Source organism: Hordeum vulgare, chromosome 4H (assembly GCF_904849725.1).
Source record: "Hordeum vulgare subsp. vulgare chromosome 4H, MorexV3_pseudomolecules_assembly, whole genome shotgun sequence".
Lineage (NCBI taxonomy): Eukaryota > Viridiplantae > Streptophyta > Magnoliopsida > Poales > Poaceae > Hordeum > Hordeum vulgare.
Window position 1 is genome coordinate 123,960,736 of NC_058521.1, and position 17,804 is coordinate 123,978,539.

Consider the following 17,804-nt stretch of genomic DNA (forward strand, 5'->3'; position numbering starts at 1 on the left):
CGAGAAACGACAGACGCTCGCAACCCGTAGTCGAATCGACAATTTGATCTATGCGGGGGAGCGGAAAATGGTCTTTCGGGCAGACCTTATTGAGGTGCTTGAAGTCGATGCACATACGGAGCGACTTGTCCTTCTTGGGCACCATGACAACATTGGCGAGCCACTCGGAGTGGTGAACCTCGCGAATGAAGTTGGCAGCCAACAGCTTGGCCACCTCTTCCCCTATTGCCTTCCTCTTGTGCGCGGCGGACCGGCGCAGACGTTCTCGGACAGGCTGAGCCGTGGAATCCACGTGCAATCGGTGCTCAGCCAACTCCCTGGGTACACCTGGCATGTCGGAGGGTTTCCATGCGAAGATGTCCCAGTTCTCACGGAGGAATTGGGTGAGCTTGGCTTCCTATTTGGGATCCAGGGTGGTGGAGATGTTCGTCGGGGCAGCAGTGGCGTCCGTCGGGTGGATGCTGACCTTCTTCTTCTCTCCCGCCGACTGAAATGCAGACTCTGAAGCTGGCTTCTTCGAGCGCATCAGGTCGGCGGGGTCGACTGTTTTCTTGTACTCGTCCAGCTCGAGGACGGCCATCTGCTGGTCGGCAATCCTTGATCCCTGCTGCAGACACTCTTCAGCTCGCTGTCGATTGCCTGTGATGGTGATCACGCCTTTCGGGCCCGGCATTTTCAACTTCAGGTACACGTAACATGGACGGGCCATGAAATGCGCATACGCTGGGCGGCCCAGAATTGCATGATAAGCGCTCTGGAAGTCAACCACTTCGAACGTCAGCCTTTCCTTGCGGAAGTTCTTGTCGGAGCCGAAAACGACGTCCAACGCGATCTGGCCGAGTGATTTGGCCTTCCGTCCAGGGACAACTCCATGGAACGGCATGCTGTTCTCACTGTGTCTGGACATCGGGATGCCCATCCCCTTGAGGGTGTCGGCGTACATGATGTTCAAGCCGCTGCTGCCATCCATGAGGACTTTGCGCAGTCGGACTCCTTCTACCACCGGGTCGACGACCAGGGCCTGTCTTCCTGGGGTGGGTACATGTGCCGGATGATCCGAGTGGTCGAACGTGATCGCAGTCTAGGACCATTTGAGGAACTTGGGGTTGGAAGGGGTGGCCATGTTCACCTCTCGGTTCACCAGCTTCAGTCGGCTCTTGCTCTCGACGTCAGCAAAGATCATCAGGGTGGCATGGACTTGGGGGAAGGGATCCTCCTTATCCTCCTCATCCTGTTCATGGTCCTTCTCACTCGGTTGCCCTTCGCTGAATCCCTGGATCAGGAGGCGACACTGTCGAGTGGTATGCTTCGCATATATGGGGTTGCCTTCTTCGTCCATCTTCGTGTGCACCGGACAAGGCTGGTCCAGGATGGGATTGTTGAACGGCTTCTTCTGGGGGGTAAACTGCGCCTTCCCTTTGCCCTTGAACTTAGCATTGGTCACGGCTGCAGCCTCTGCTTGCGGTGTGGGCGGAGCGTTCTGTTTCTGCTTCCGAGTGTTACCTCCATCAGCATCGCCGACTGTCTTGTGCTTGCCGCTCCGGATGCGGTCCTCTTCTTCGCCGTTCGCATAGCGAGCCGCTATCTCCATCATCTTGCTCATGGAGATGTCGCCCGTTCGACCGAACTTTAAGTACAGCTCTCTGTACCGCACGCCTGCCTTGAAGGGGCAGACTGCCTGATGCTCGGTGACGTTCTCCACCGTGTGGTAGAGAGTTGTCCAACGCTGGATGAAGTCGCGCAGGGGCTCATTCGGCTTCTGGACACAGTGCTGGAGCTCCACAAGGCCTGCAGGGCGTTTGCACGTCCCCTCGAAGGTCCTGATGAATACTCGGGCCAGGTCTACCCAACTGTAAATGCTCGAGGGGGCCAACTGGTTTAGCCACGCTCGCGCCGAGCCGTCGAGCATCAGAGGGAGGTGCTTCATAGCGACATGGTCGTCCCCTCCTCCGATCTGGACTGCCACTCGGTAGTCATCCAGCCATGTTTCAGGCTTGGACTCTCCTGTAAACTTACTGATTCCCGCTGTCAATCGGAAGTTGGGCAGGATGTCAGCCGAGCGGATCGCTCGACTAAAACACTCGGGCCCGGACACGATGGCCCTGCTTCCACTCGGACGGTCCATATCGTAACCATCGCGGTGGGCTCGACCCCTGTCGACTCTTCGCTGGGCGATATGTCCTCTTGCGTCGGGTCTTGGGTCGTGAGTGTCGCCGACTGAACGCCGATCATCATGATGTCGGGACCCATAGGGCCTGACCCGCGGAGGGGTGCGTGAACGGCGTCGATCTTCCTGAATCAAGGAACGGCTGCCTCCCCTGTGGCGCTGATGGGATCCAGGGCTGTGAACCGACCGATGCGTGTTGGTGTGGACGGAACTATTGTAGATCCGGTTGTGCGACTGGGAGACTGCCGAATTCTGCTGCTGCACCGTGTGCAACAGGGCTCGGATCTGCTCGATCCCTCTACCAGCCTCTGAATCAGTCGGCTGGAGGGAATCGGCTATCTTGGCAGTAGCAGCCAAGTTGAGGAGGGGCGTGCGGAACAACTCTACGTTGCTCCACCGAGTGTGTCGACTGGCAGAACGGCGAGGTGGACGGCGCGCACCGGATGCTTCGCCGACCTCGCGCTCGCTTCGACCAGCTTGACAGGGATCTTCATGGGTGTTGGCCATGTGAACTTCTGCTGCAGGCCCGCGGCCCGCGTACTCGGAAGGAAACTCAGTCGGAACTGAGCCCGAGTGCTGGGAACGCGGGGTAACCACAACAGACTCCAAAACTGCCACTTGAGAAGATGCGATATGACGCGCTCGGGCATGCTGGACCCAACGTTGGAGAGACGGACGGCGAGACCGCTTGTTGCGGCGCGTGATGGAGGTGCAGGTCGACAATGGAGCCGATTGTTGGAGAAGAAGAACGCGGCGGGCGCCGGCACGGAAGTGCGTGGCCCCGCGACGGGGAAGCGCCTCGACGTCGAGAGGTGCCTCCCGAAGCCACGCCGAATCGTCGACGGTGAAGGAGAGAGTGCCGAAGAAGATCTGGTGACCCATGCTCGAATCTCCACCGAACGACATGATGAAAAGAAGTAGTCACAAACTCACCGAAAGTCGCTTAGACGCCTGCCCCACGGTGGGCGCCAACTGTCGTGGGTATAAGCCTGACAGTAGATGTGTAGGGTACGAATGAGATGGGCAGAGTCCTAGCTGTGGCGAGGTTGTATGAGTTCAGGCCCCTCTGCGGTGGAGGTAATAGCCCTACGTCTCAGTGCTCTCGGAGCTTTGTTACAGAGTGTAATATGGAATACAATGATTTGCTAACCCTTCTACCAGTGGGGGAGGGCGGCTTATATAGAGTGCGCTGCCCTCCACAACGGTTCCGGTATAAGGGCGGAGTAGTGGGGATTGAATGCATACGTTACAGGTAACGTATGCTCTAAATGCTAATAAATGCACCCGGAAACGTACGACCGTTTCCCTCCAGGGAGGTTACGATGTACCGAGTGTATCCAGTCGGTTAGCTTGGTATTCTCCGAATGCTAGTATCTGACTGGATGATATAGGACCTGTTGCCGACTGGGTAATGGGGATTCCTTAATTCAGTCGGGGTAGACTTAGGGTCTTGTCCTTTGTGTGGGGTAGTCCTTGGGTAGGACCTGTACGACAGGCCTATGACCCTACCCTAGGACTATGACCCCATCAATGGACGTACGATACCGCCACCTATCAGAACCATGCCAAAAATCATCGTGTCAAAGTCATGCGTTTGATCTCCCTACCTTGCTCATCTACTTTACACTTGCATGTTTTACTTTCCGCAGCAATACTATTAGAACTGCATGTGTAGGGTGTTCTTGACCTGTTATAACTGTCGTAGCTGCCTCTCAAGTAAAATTGGGAAAAAGGCAAAATATTTATCTTGTCAAGTAGTCTAATCACCCCCCTCTAGACATACTTTTGATCCTACAAGTGGTATCAGAGCCTTGGTCTCCATTTCATTGGTTTAACAACCTAGGAGAGTATGGCATCTAGTGAAGGAAATTATCATCGTAGAGGTCCTTACTTCGATGGAACTAATTTTGCTAGTTGGAAGCATAAAATGAAAATGCATATACTTGGCTTTAATACTCATGTTTGGGTTGTCATTCATGTTGGTGTGCAAGGTAACTTTTTTGGAGAAGATCATGAACGAGATCGTGATGCGATAGCTGATGAACTGAAGATGTTGCAACTTAATGCTCAAGCCTGCGATATCATCTTCAACTGCCTTTGCCCCGAAGAATTCAACAAAATCGGTCGTCTTCAGAATGCAAAAGAGATTTGGGATACTTTGGTTGATATGCATGACGGTACTGATTCTGTCAGAGAATCTAAGTTGGATGTGCGTCAAAGTCAAGTTGACAAGGTCAATATGAAGGATGGTGAAGGAGTCGCTGAAATGTACTCTAGGCTAGCTCTCATTAGCAATGAGATTGCGAGCTTAGGAAGAGAAGAGATGACCGACAAACTCATCATCAAGAAGATACTTAGAGCTCTTGATGGCAAGTATGACACAGTGTGCACATTGATCCAAATGATGCCAAATTACAAAGATCTCAGGCCAACTGAAGTCATTGGTAGAATTGTTGCTCATGAGATGTCACTCAAAGACAAAGATGAGATGCACAACAAGTCAAGCGGTGCTTTTAAAGCTTCATGCGATGCTCCCTCTTCTTCAAAATACAATCTTGTCACTAATGAAGAGATAAGCCTCATGGTCACAAAATTCAACAAGTTCTACAAGAATAGAGGCAAAGATAGAAGCTCAAGTTCAAGACATGATGAGAAGCATTCGTCCAGTCGTGATCGAAACTGCTACAATTGTGGGAAGCCCGGACACTACTCAAATGATTGCTCGACTCCCTACAAAAGAATAGAAGAGTCACCTCGAAGACGAAGCCCAAGATATGAGTCACCTCGCAGAGAGATAAGGAGTAGAGAAGATTACTATGAACGAAGACACTCATGGAGAGGCAAGGAATCGGAGAAGAACGACAAATACACCTAGAGTAGTTCAAGAAGAAGACATCAAGCTCATGTTGGTGAATGGGTTTCTAGCTCCTGTCGGCGATGCTAGGTCGACACCTATGGGAATCAACGTGAAACCCTTGTGATCGTAGGGCGGGGAAAGACAACGTCAAGAGCGGAGCTAACGATCGGCACCCGACAAGCCTTTTTACCCAGGTTCGGGCCGCTTACGCGTAAAACCCTATGTCCTACTCGTCTGATTGAATTAAGCATTTCTTTGTTTGTTACAATGATTGATCTTAACCGTCTTATGGCCAATGTCCAAAGACTCTAACCCCTTGTGAATGAGATAAGGGCCTCCTTTTATAGGCAAAGGGGTCACCTACAGTGCCCGGTGGAAGTTCACGAGAAGTTACAGTGAACCTAGAGCGGTGCTTATCCATCTACCGCTGTCAGGTGCATTAAATGCACAGCTTGTCCTTGTCAGCAACGTGCTGGTGAAGACATGTGTCCAGGTGTTTTGACACCTGGATGCCACGCTGGCGCATGCGGAATGCGCCGGAACTCGGGGGTGGTGGCACTGTAGCAAGGGTGGTCGCCCTCTAGTGCCTAGCCTCGTCATCCTGGCAAGGGAGCTTGCCGAGGCCTTGGATCTTCGTTCCGGCAAGGAAGCTTGCCGGAGACTTCGGTTGTAATCCCGACGCGGGAGGCTTGCCAAGGTCTTGTTCTTGGTGAGTTCATCACGCCCATTAAACCGGCGTGGCCTTGGTTATCTTCCCAGCAAGGCAGGCTTGTCGGGGTCTTGGTAATCTTGGGGGTGCATCTTGTCTGGATCCTGCCATGCCCTGCCGTCAGGGGCTCTTTGCGCCCGTGCACAAGTCTAGGGAACTAGGGACCCCAATTTTAGTGCACCGACAGCTCCGAATCTGATCACCACGCTGAGAGAAGCTATCACTCCCACTCTGACTATAGTCGGCATTGCAGTTGTTTCCACCAACACCCACGACATATTTGATTCACCAAATGAGGGAGTCGGAAACTTCTTCATGGCTAAAGGCCCTAAGGTATCACACCCCGAGTATCTTGATTTCATTAGTGATGAGGATGACTTGTTAGGAGAAGATGACTTGCTTCTAGATAAAACTAGTGTATGCACTGAAAATGAACTTGCTATTTATCATGCTAGTCAATAGAAATCGAATGATGACGATAAGAAAGAGATTGAACGACTAAATCAAGAATTAAAAACTCTTAAGTCAGTTCATGAGACTACTCTAGAAGATCATAGAGAGCTTGCACGAACCCATGAGAAGCTACGCTTCGAGAAGCTCAACTTGGATCAAGAGCATGAGTTTTTAAAAGCAATTATTTATGATCCTCGAATGAAGAGTCTACTTATCTAGCCAAACGATTACTCTTGTCTAATTTTGTTCCACGGGTTAAGCCTAAGAACACTAGTAACAAAGTCAAGAAGGTTTCTTCATCTAGTAACAACAATGCTAAAGCTAAATCCAATAATGTTGTTGCTAGTAACTCTATTGATTCCACTAACGATTCTCTTAGCCAAGTTACACTTGAGCAAGAAAATGATTTATTGAAAGGGATTATAGAGAGAGGTGTCTTCAAGAGTCTTGCCAGAAGTAAGCAATTCGAGGAAATTGTGCTCAAGAAGGAGGACATCAGAAGAAACAAGGCGTTGGCTATTTCAACGTCAATGGAGATGTTTCGGACGAAGGTGCATATCCAACTCCCAAGTTTGTTCCTTAATAGGAGAAGTCCACTCCCTCCGAAGGAACAAGCTCACGAGATGGCCTTCTACCACAAGACCACAAAGGCAAGGGAAACCTTTAAGATGACATTGACCCATTTGAAGAAGAACCCCAAGCCAAGGTCAAGTGCATTCCCAAGGATACTACTAGATCTACTTCAACAAGTGCTACAACAACTCCAAGGATCCCCATATATTTGGAGTGGATTCCCAAGAGGAAGAACTAGAAGTTCTTGAGGGGTGACTCTGCCAATAAAATTCAGTCTTATTCATTTTGCCAAGAACAATATGCAATCAACCTCAGCCTTATGTATTAGTTCAAGGAGTCACACATTGCCTAAAAGGTAAACAAGGAACTAGGTAATCCATTCATCTTTGGACATCATCCCATTCGTGCTTCACTCCATGTCCATAGATATACTTGCATGTGTTCCTTTTTTGCTTTGGGACTAACCCATGTAGGTGATAAGAGTATGAAACCAACATGGATTGCTCCCAACTCAAGATGATCTTCATCAACATTGAGAATCCACCAGTACTTCACCTACTTGAAGTCTTCCACGACAAAACCCAAGGTTAGTTCATCCATCTTTGTGGGGATATCATATCAAGGGGGAGGTTTACTCTAAGACTTGAGTATAAGCATCTCCTAAGGATATGAACACATTAATGCTTATGTAAAAGTGGTTACCCACCTTGTGCTTAACGATGAGTATGACCTATGACCAAGTATTCTTGCTTGGCTCATATGTCAATATACTCATATATAGATGACTTTGTCATCGCCCAAGTGCTTGATAGCTGCTAGGATGTTTGTGCATGTTCACCATGTTTGTATCGTCATTCTTATTGTGTGAGCATGTTTGTCTGCATGAATTTAATCATTCGAGAACATCCAGTTGTTGTTATTTTCCTTTTGTTTTATCTTTTGCCAATTGGATTTGATGGTGTTCTCGGAATGGGGGTACCTAGACCTACCTGCCTACGGCCCAGGGCTGGCCCACTTCATCGACCAAAACCTATGGGCCCGGCACCACTCAAGGCAAGGTCCTCGCGAGGGGCCGAGCCTCGCGAGGAGGAACAACTTCAAGACACGCATGGGGCCTCCTCAGGACCCCTCCAGAGCGGCGGATATTCCGAGGCAAGACACAGCTTCAGGAGTCAAGGATGACGCGAGAAAGGTCAGGCGGGAAGCGGATCGTAGGGCAGAGTAGTTCCCCTTTTGTGCAAAGGAGGGAAGGACGTACGCGGGTTCCGAAGGCATCTCCCAAAGGTTTCCATTCTGGTGCAACAAGGCCATCGCCGCCTACCGGCAGGATAGACATCACCCTTGGACCCGTCCCTACTGCGCTGACATCCACTTTTGCAGGTGAAGACCACCTTTCGGGTAGGGGAGCATGTTCCCATGTTCCCCTTCAAAGATTGGTCGTTGTTAGATCCCTTCCCGCCCTTGCGATAAGGGAAGAGGACCTTGGCCGCCACTATATATAGAGGATAGGATACTTCCTCGAGAGGGGGAGATCCATTCACTTGCACACCCACACCACACGAAGGCCACCCATCCTCCGGAGGCTCCCGAACATTGAACTAGTTCATCCACCAACCTCCACGAGAGGCTATCTACCAAAGCAGGACTAGGGTATTACGCTTCTCAGCGGCCCGAACCTAGGTAAACTGTTGTGTTATGTGTCTTTCTCACCATCGAGTGAGTTCTTTGCCATCCCATGCGAGTAGCGAGCTAGGAGAGGCGAGCCACGAGAGAGATCTTCATACACGCCTCTGAGTTCGAATCTTAAGGGTTTTGCGGAGCCCGAAATCCGACATTTGGCGTGCCTCATCTGCATGAACTCCAATTCCTCCACGTAGGTCGATCCTCGTCAAAAGACAGAGTCATTAGGTTAGGATAACAACGCTATGTAAGTGAAGCCCAATATGTCCATTCAAATGAATGAAAAGGCTGTTTTCCCCTTTTTCTGATTCTGTTCTTTGTATGATTCGCCTTTGCATAACCTGGGAGCTTGCCAGCAACTACCGGCAAGGCTCCTTGCCGCATTCAGTGCAACCATACAAATAGCCAAGCACAGCTTGAAACGAAATCGGGTGCTACATAGCCGCTTGCTCTGTTGATCAAGTTCGCGACTGTTTGAAGGCGCTCTGCTGCCGTTCAGGTCGTTTGAACGAGTTCGAAACAAAGACAAGGTGCACTGAACTTTGGGAGGGTCCCAGCACGTGCAAACTCCACACAGAAAGATTGGAAACTTTCAAAGGAAAAAAAAAGAATCTATCTATCTCAGATCTGAATCTTAAGCTTAAAAACTTATCTATCCACGACGTGGTTGCGAGGCGCTTGAATCTTTTGATGGGGGTTCGGAGCCCTCGGCAAGCAGGAAATCACTTCTCCTGGCGGCCTTTTCTCCGGCAATGACTTCTTGCGGACGGTTAGTGATCTTGGAGAAAAAGCCAGCCAGGGTGTAACCCCTTTGCTTTTCTCTTGTTAGGCCGTGCTCGTGGAGCCCCCGAGCGCGTTTTTGGGCGATGATGCGATGCTCTCAGGGGAACAACACTTGCGCTGGAGTGCACGCCGGGGCTTCGGGACCATGTGGCGCATCCTCAATGACTATGCATCGCTCCGCGGAGGTGCGTCCGCTGGAGTATGCGCCGAGGCCTCTGTGAAGCACCCGGGCACGCCCTCGACAGCTTCGCTTTGGCCCCGAGCAACGCATCGTCCTGACGACGCTGCTTTTGGAGCCTCCGCCTCCCTGCCTCACGCTCGTGCAGCAACGCGCTCGCGCAGGACTTGGAAAGCCATAGCAGAACAAAGCGTCCGCCACGGTACCCCTTTTCCGAGGGAACACGGCGTAGCGCCCAAACTTCAAAGAATCTGGTGCTGAGCGTGCTCTAATTCATGCACAAAACCGCACCCCTACCTGGGGCGCCGAAGATGTCGGCGGTGCTAGGTCGAGTCCTATGGGAATAATGTGAAACCCTTGTCATCGTAGGGCGGGGAAAGACAACATCAAGAGTAGAGATAACGATCGGCACCCAGCAAGCTTTTTTCCCAGGTTCGGGCCGCATACGTGTAAACCCTATGTCCTGCTTGTCTAGTTGAATTAAGCGTTTCGTTGTTTGTTACACTGATTGCTCTTAACCGTCTTCTGGGCAATTTCCAAGGAGTCTAACCCCTTGTGACTGAGCTAAGGGCCTCCTTTTATAGGCAAAGGGGCCACCTACTGTGCTCGGTGGTAGGTTCACGAGAAGTTACAGTGAACCTAGAGCGGTGCTTATCCATCTACCGCTGTCAGGTGCATTAAATGCATGTCTTCTCCTTGTCTGCAACGTACTGGTGAAGACATGTGTTCAGGTGTTTCGACACCTGGACGCAATGCTGGCGCATGCGGAATGCGCTCGAACTCGGGTGGTGGTGGCACTGTGGCAAGGGTGGTCACCCTCTAGTGCCTAGCCTCGTCATCCCGGCAAGGGAGCTTGTCGGGGCCTTGGGTCTTCATCCCGGCAAGGAAGCTTGCCGGGGGCTTTGTTGTTATCCCGACGAGGGAGGCTTGCCAAGGTCTTGTGCTTGGTGAGTTCATCACGCCCATTAAACGGGCATGATCTTGGTTATCTTCCCGGCAAGGCAGGCTTGTCAGGGTCTTGGTAATCTTGGGGGTGCATCTTATTTGGATCCGGCCATGCCCTGCCGTCAGGGGCTCTTTGTGCCCGTGCACAAGTCTGGGGCACTAGGGACCCCGGTATTTAGTGCACCGACAACACCGAGTCTGATCACCACGCCGAGCGAAGCTATCACTCCCACTCCGACTATAGTCAAGATGAAGGTGTTGCCGGCATTGTAGTTGTTTCCACCAACACCTACGACTTATTTGATTCACCAAATGAGGGAGTCGGAAACTGCTTCATGGATAAAGGCCCCAAGGTATCACACCCCACGTATCTTGATTTCAATAGTGATGAGGATGACTTGTTAGGAGAAGATGACTTGCTTCTAGATAAAACTAGTGAATGCACTGAAAATGAACTTGCTATTTATCATGCTAGTCAGTATAAATCGAATGATGACGATAAGAAAGAGATTGAACGACTAAATCAAGAATTAAAAACTCTTAAGTCAGTTCATGAGACTACTCTAGAAGATCATAGAGAGCTTGCACGAACCCATGAGAAGCTACGCTTCGAGAAGCTCAACTTGGAGCAAGAGCATGAGTTCTTAAAAGCAATTAATGATGATCCTCGAAATAAGAGTCTTCTTATCTAGCCAAATAATTACTCTTGTCTAATTTTGTTCCACAGGTTAAGCCTAAGAACAATAGTAACAAAGGCAAGAAGGTTTCTTCATCTAGTAATAACAATGCTAAAGCTAAATCCAATAATGTTGTTTCTAGTAACTCTATTGATTCCACTAACGATTCTCTTAGCCAAGTTACACTTGAGCAAGAAAATGATTCATTGAAAGGGATTACAGAGAGAGGTATCTTCAAGAGTCTTGCCAGAAGTAAGCAATTCGAGGAAATTGTGCGCAAGCAAGGAGGACATCATAAGAAACAAGGTGTTGGCTATTTCAACATCAATGGATATGTTTGGGAAGAAGGTCCATATCAAACTCCCAAGTTTGTTCCTTGAGAGGAGAAGTCCACACCCTCCGAAGGAACAAGCTCACGAGATGGCCTTCTACCACAAGACCACAAAGGCAAGGGAAAGCTTTAAGATGACATTGACCCATTTGAATAAGAACCCCAAGCCAAGGTCAAGTGGTTTCCCAAGGATACTACTAGCTCTACATCAACAAGTGCTACAACAACTACAAGGATCCCCATCAATTTGGTGTGGATTCCCAAGAGGAAGAACTAGAAGTTCTTGAGGGGTGACTCTGCCAATGAAGTTCACTCTTATTCATTTTGGCAAGAACTATATGCAATCAACCTCAACCTTATGCATTAGTTCAAGGAGTCACACATTGCCTAAAAGGTAAGCAAGGAACTAGGTAATCCATTCATCTTTGGACATCATCCCATTTGTGCTTCACTCCATGTCCATAGATATACTTACATGTGTTCCTTTTTACTTTGGGACTAACCCATGTAGGTGATAAAAGTATGAAAACGACATGGATTGCTCCCAACTCAAGATGATATTCATCAACATTGAGCATCCACCAGTACTTCACCTACTTGAAGTCTTCCACGACAAAACCCAAGGTTAGTTGATCCATCTTTGTGGGGATAGCATATCAAGGGGGGCTTTACTCTAAGACTTGAGTATAAGCATCTCCTAAGGATATGAACACATTAATGCTTATGTAAAACTGGTAACCCCACTTGTTCTTAACAATGAGTATGACATATGATCAAGTATTCTTTCTTGGCTCCTATGTCAATATAATCATATATAGATGACTTTGTCATCACCCAAGTGCTTGATAGCTTCTAGGATGTTTGTGTATGTTCACCATGTTTGTATCGTCATTCTTATTGTGTGAGCATGTTTGTCTTCATGAAATTAATCATTCGAGGACATCCAATTGTTTTTATTTGGCTTTTGTTTTATCTTTTGCCAATTGGGTGTGACGGTGTTTTGGAAATGCGGGTACCAAGACCTACGTGCCTACGACCCAGGGTTGGCCCACTTCATTGACCAAAACCTACGGGCCCGGAACCACTCGAGGCAAGTCCCTCGCGAGGGGCCGAGCCTCGTGAGGAGGAACAACTTCAAGACCCGCATGGGGCCTCCTCAGGACCCCGCCGGAGCGGCGGATATTCCGAGGCAAGACCCATCTATAGGAGTCAAGGATGATGCGGGAAAGGACAGGCGGGCAGCGGATCATAGGGCAGAGCCGTTCCCCTTTCGTGCAAAGGAGGGAAGGACGTATGTGGGTTCTGAAGGCATCTCCAAAGGTTTTCATTCTAGTGCAACAAGGCCATCACCGCCTGCCGGCAAGACGGACGTCACCCCTGCACCCGTCCCTACTGCGGGCAGGGGAGCATGTTCCCTTGTTCCCCTTCAAAGATTGGCTGTTGTGGGATCCCTTCCCGCCCTTTCGATAAGGGAGGAGGACCCTGGACACCACTATATATAGAGGATAGTATACTTCGTAGAGAGGGGAGATCCATTCACTCGCATACCCACACCACACGAAGGCCACCCAGCCTCCGGAGGCTCCCGAACATTGTACTAGTTCATCCACCAACCTCCATGAAAGGCAATCCACCAAAGTAGGAGTAGGGTATTATGCTTCTCAGCGGCCCGAACCTGGGTAAATTGTTGTGTTATGTGTCTTTCTCACCATCGAGTGAGTTCTTTGCAATCCCATGCGAGTAGCGAGCTAGGAGAGGAGAGCCACGGGAGAGATGTTCATACATGCCCTTGAGTTCGAATCTTTAGGGTTTTGAGGATCCCGAAATCCGACATTTGGCACGCCAGGTAGGGGGCGTGTCAAGGTCTTCTTTGAGCTTCATCTTCCCTAAGCCCGCTGCTCCGATGGCCGGCGCCCAACAAGCTTCTTCAAGCCTCATCAAGATGGCTTCCAACCGTCATACCATAGCGGTCGGAAGCACGTGTAGCGGCGTTATGGTACCAGGCGGCTCATACCAGATCGTCAACATCGTATCCACCACCGCAACCACAAGAGCCGCCTAGGTGCAAGGCGGCTAGGAGGCACCCCCCCCGCATCCACGACACGCCGCATCAACCTGGGGGACCTTAGCACGCACGATGCGTTGCAGATGGCGAGCGAGATGCTACACCAACGACTGGCGCAAGGGGGCTTTGACGCATGGGCGGAGCACATCATGGAGCTGATCGCCATCGCCAAGAAGGCCATCCAATCCCACTCTTCTTTAGGGCCGCACGCGCCAGGCACCGGGAGCTCGCACCCCCCGCCGGCCCTCGGGACTACAAGCGGTGGGGCCCCTCCGGCGCTGAACAGGGCCGAGAGTGACGCGTCGCATGCTGCCCTCCTCCTGCTCCAGATTCCGGCGGTCGGCCTCAAGGTCCAGCAAAGCGGCAACCACCAAGGCCCGACGAGAATGGCGGGACGTTCGATGCACACACCAGCGCGCATCACCAAGGCCAGGTCGGCCCCCGACAAACGGAGCGGCCAGGAAGGAGCGCTCCCTGATGTCCCACAAGTGTAGGGGATCTATCGTAGTCCTTTCGATAAGTAAGAGTATCGAACCCAACGAGGAGCAGAAGGATCTGACAAGTGGTTTTCAGCAAGGTATTCTTTGCAAGTACTGAAATTATTGGTAACAGATAGGTTTGTGATAAGATGATTCGTAGCAAGTAGCAAGTAACAATAGTAACATAGGTGCATAAAAGTGGCCCAATCCCTTTTGTATCAAGGGACAAGCGTGGACAAACTGTTATAGGAGGTAAAGCGCTCCCGAGGACACATGGGAATTTCTCTCAAGCTAGTTTTCAATCATGTTCATATGATTCGCGTTCGCTACTTTTGTTATAGGAGGTAAAACATCCCACTTATGATTAACCCCTCTCGCAAGCATCCGCAACTATGAAAGAAGAATTAAGACAAAGTCTAACCATTGCATTAAACTAGTGGATCCAAATGAGCCCCTTACGAAGCAACGCATAAACTAGGGTTTAAGCTTCTGTCACTCTAGCAACCCATCATCTACTTAGTACTTCCCAATGCCTTCCTCTAGGCCCAAATAATGGTGAAGTGTTATGTAGTCGATGTTCACATAACACCACTAGAGGAAAGACAACATACAACGCATCAAAGTATCGAACGAATACCAAATTCACATGACTACTTATAGCAAGACTTATCCCATGTCCTCAGGAAAAAAGTGACTACTCACAAAGAAAATAATTATGTTCATGACCAGAGAGGTAGTGAATAGCATCAAGGATCTGAACATATAATCTTCCACCGAGTAATCTAACTAGCATCAACTACAAAGAGTAATTAACACTACTAGCAACCTTACAAGTACCAATCGGAGTCGCTAGACAGAGATTGGTTACGAGAGATGAACTAGGGTTTGGAGATGAGATGGCGCTGATGAAGATGTTGATGGTGATGAGTCCCATCTGATGAGAGGAGTATTGGTGATGACGATGGCGACGATTTCCCTCTCCGGGAGGGAAGTTTCCCCGGCAAGACGGCCCTACCGAGGCTCTAGACTGGTTCTGCTCAAGTTCCGCCTCGTGGCGGCGGCGATTCCTCCCGAAAGCCTCCTCCTGATTTTTTCTGGAACGAAACCCTCCTTATAGCAAAAGATGGAGGCTAGAGGGGCAACGGGGGGGGGGCCACAATCACCCTAGGCGCGGCCAGGGGGGTAGGCCGCGCCTAGCAGGCTTGTGGCCTCCTGGGGGCTCCCCTCTGGTACTTCTTCCGCCAAGTATTTTTTAAAAATTCCAAAATAGTTCCTCGTTGATTTTCACGGCTTTTGGAGTTGCGCAGAATAGGTATCTCAAACTTGCTCCCTTTTCAGACCAGAATTCCAGTTGCTGGCATTCTCCCTCTTCATGTAAACCTTGTAAAATAAGAGAGAAAAGGCATAAGTATTGTACCATGAAGTGTAATAACAGCCCATAAAGCGATAAATATCAACATAAAAGCATGATGCAAAATGGACGTATCACTCCTTGAGGCGCAGCCAACAGCGGGCTACGGAGGCGTCAGCGTGGGTGAACCACGGCGATGGAGACACGCGAGGACACCAAGGAAAACAGTCTGTACCGAGCAATGCCAGGGCCACCCAACGGCGGCACCAGGAACAAGAGACTTCGTGCAGAGGCACATTGCAGGAAGAACTCCGAACAAAGCGACCGAGGGGACCTCCCCCCGCCGCTGAGAGGGACCGCCACCGTCGCGCTGCTAAACGGCTTTGGAGGTCGATCCAACGCCAATGCGGAGCCTTACGTACCATATTATGTGACACCACTTGACCCTCCCGACGACGAGGAGCCTCACGCGTCGACCCTAGACGCTAGTCCCCATCTGGAGTAAGGGAAACTGTGGGGGTCCCCCCTGAGCCGCACCCTAGGGCTCCCGATGGTGGAGCACTGGGCCCAAGTGGTGCGGGCAGGGAGGCGCCCCCAAGCCGCGAGGCATGATGCCAGCAGCCGCCCAGGCGGAGGAATTGCAAAGGACCAGATCCCCGACCTCACGAGGACGAGTCGGAGAAAGCAACGAGACACAAGTGGCGCAGCTCGCCCGAGGCGACTACGATGCTGGTGTGGGCGCCGAGGACCAAGCCTCACGAGGCGCCCCTCAGGCGCGAAGAAGCTATGCGACGTAATTTTTTGGTTCACTGCTCTAGGGAATGTCTGATGCCCGCATGAACTTCAAATGCTCAGGGCATGCCTCTGCCAATCATATCATTTACGCGTGCTTCCATAACTTCTGTGCCATCCATTCAGTGATCTCATATCTTGCCTTGCTTGCAGCTTTGGGCGATCTACCCCTGCTCGGGGGCTCCGACCGATGCGCATCGCCCCGTTGCAGGACCTGGGGAGGCCCCGCTGCTCCCCACGGCCACAACCAACAGTACGAAATGGGGGCCGCTTGAGTGTCCAAGGGAGGCTCCTGAGCATTGAGCCTCAGGGGCCTTACCGGTCATAAGGCCACCTGCCACCCATGATATTGTCCACGGACACTCGGTTGTCATCAGGGGTGGTAGTGCTTGACCCTGTAGTTGCGATCGTTCATTTGGTCGCAAGCAACGGCGGTTGGGGAATGTGTGGGACAGGTTCTTGGCGGCGCAGAGCCACTCGAACGTCAAAGGGGGCCCCTGAGCATCGCGCCTTAGGAGCCTTACCGGTCACAAAGCCACTTGACCACCCTGGTGCCATCCAGACACATTCGGTCAGTATAGGGTGTGTCACGGCCTTGCCTCGTGAGGCGCCTCCCGAAGGCAGGGAAATGTGCGAGACTGGGACCTGACGACGTAGAGCAGTAGAAAAGACCTCAACCAGTTTCAGGAGGAGGAAACATCGCAGAGCCAGAGCGCCCTCGCGTTCGCCCTACAATACCCATGGGACCTGCACCAACCTGCGGCTCCTCTGCATCGTCCTTTAATCCTTCCAGAACCTACTTCATCCCGTGACACTCTCACGTAATAACGAGCTGAGGCTATATACGCCCAGGGCCCCTCGCGGATGCGGAAGGGGCCCATCCCACACCTAGCGGAAGATCTGTCTTCGTGCAGGGTACAGATGGAGGCAATCAACACAGTCCACCAATAACTTCCGGAATTAGGCGCCTACGCCTCGGGGGTAGGGACACACGCGAGGCCAAAGCTGTTGGAATTATGCCCTAGAGGCAATAATAAATGTATAGTTATTATTATAATTCCTGTATCAAGATAATAGTTTATTATCCATGCTATAATTGTATTGAATGAAGACTCATTTACATGTGTGGATACATAGACAAAACACCGTCCCTAGCATGCCTCTAGTTGGCTAGCCAGTTGATCAATGATAGTCAGTGTCTTTTGATTATGAACAAGGTGTTGTTGCTTGATAACTGGATCACGTCATTGGGAGAATCACGTGATGGACTAGACCCAAACTAATAGCCGTAGCATGTTTATCGTGTCATTTTGTTGCTACTGTTTTCTGCATGTCAAGTATTTATTCCTATGACCATGAGATCATATAACTTACTGACACCGGAGGAATGCTTTGTGTGTATCAAACGTCGCAACGTAACTGGGTGACTATAAAGATGCTCTACAGGTATCTCCGAAGGTGTTAGTTGAGTTAGTATGGATCAAGACTGGGATTTGTCACTCCGTGTGACGGAGAGGTATCTCGGGGCCCACTCGGTAATGCAACATCACACACAAGCCTTGCAAGCAATGTAACTTAGTGTAAGTTGCGGGATCTTGTATTACGGAACGAGTAAAGAGACTTGCCGGTAAACGAGATTGAAATAGGTATGCGGATACTGACGATCGAATCTCGGGCAAGTAACATACCGAAGGACAAAGGGAATGACATACGGGATTATACAAATCCTTGGCACTGAGGTTCAAACGATAAGATCTTCGTAGA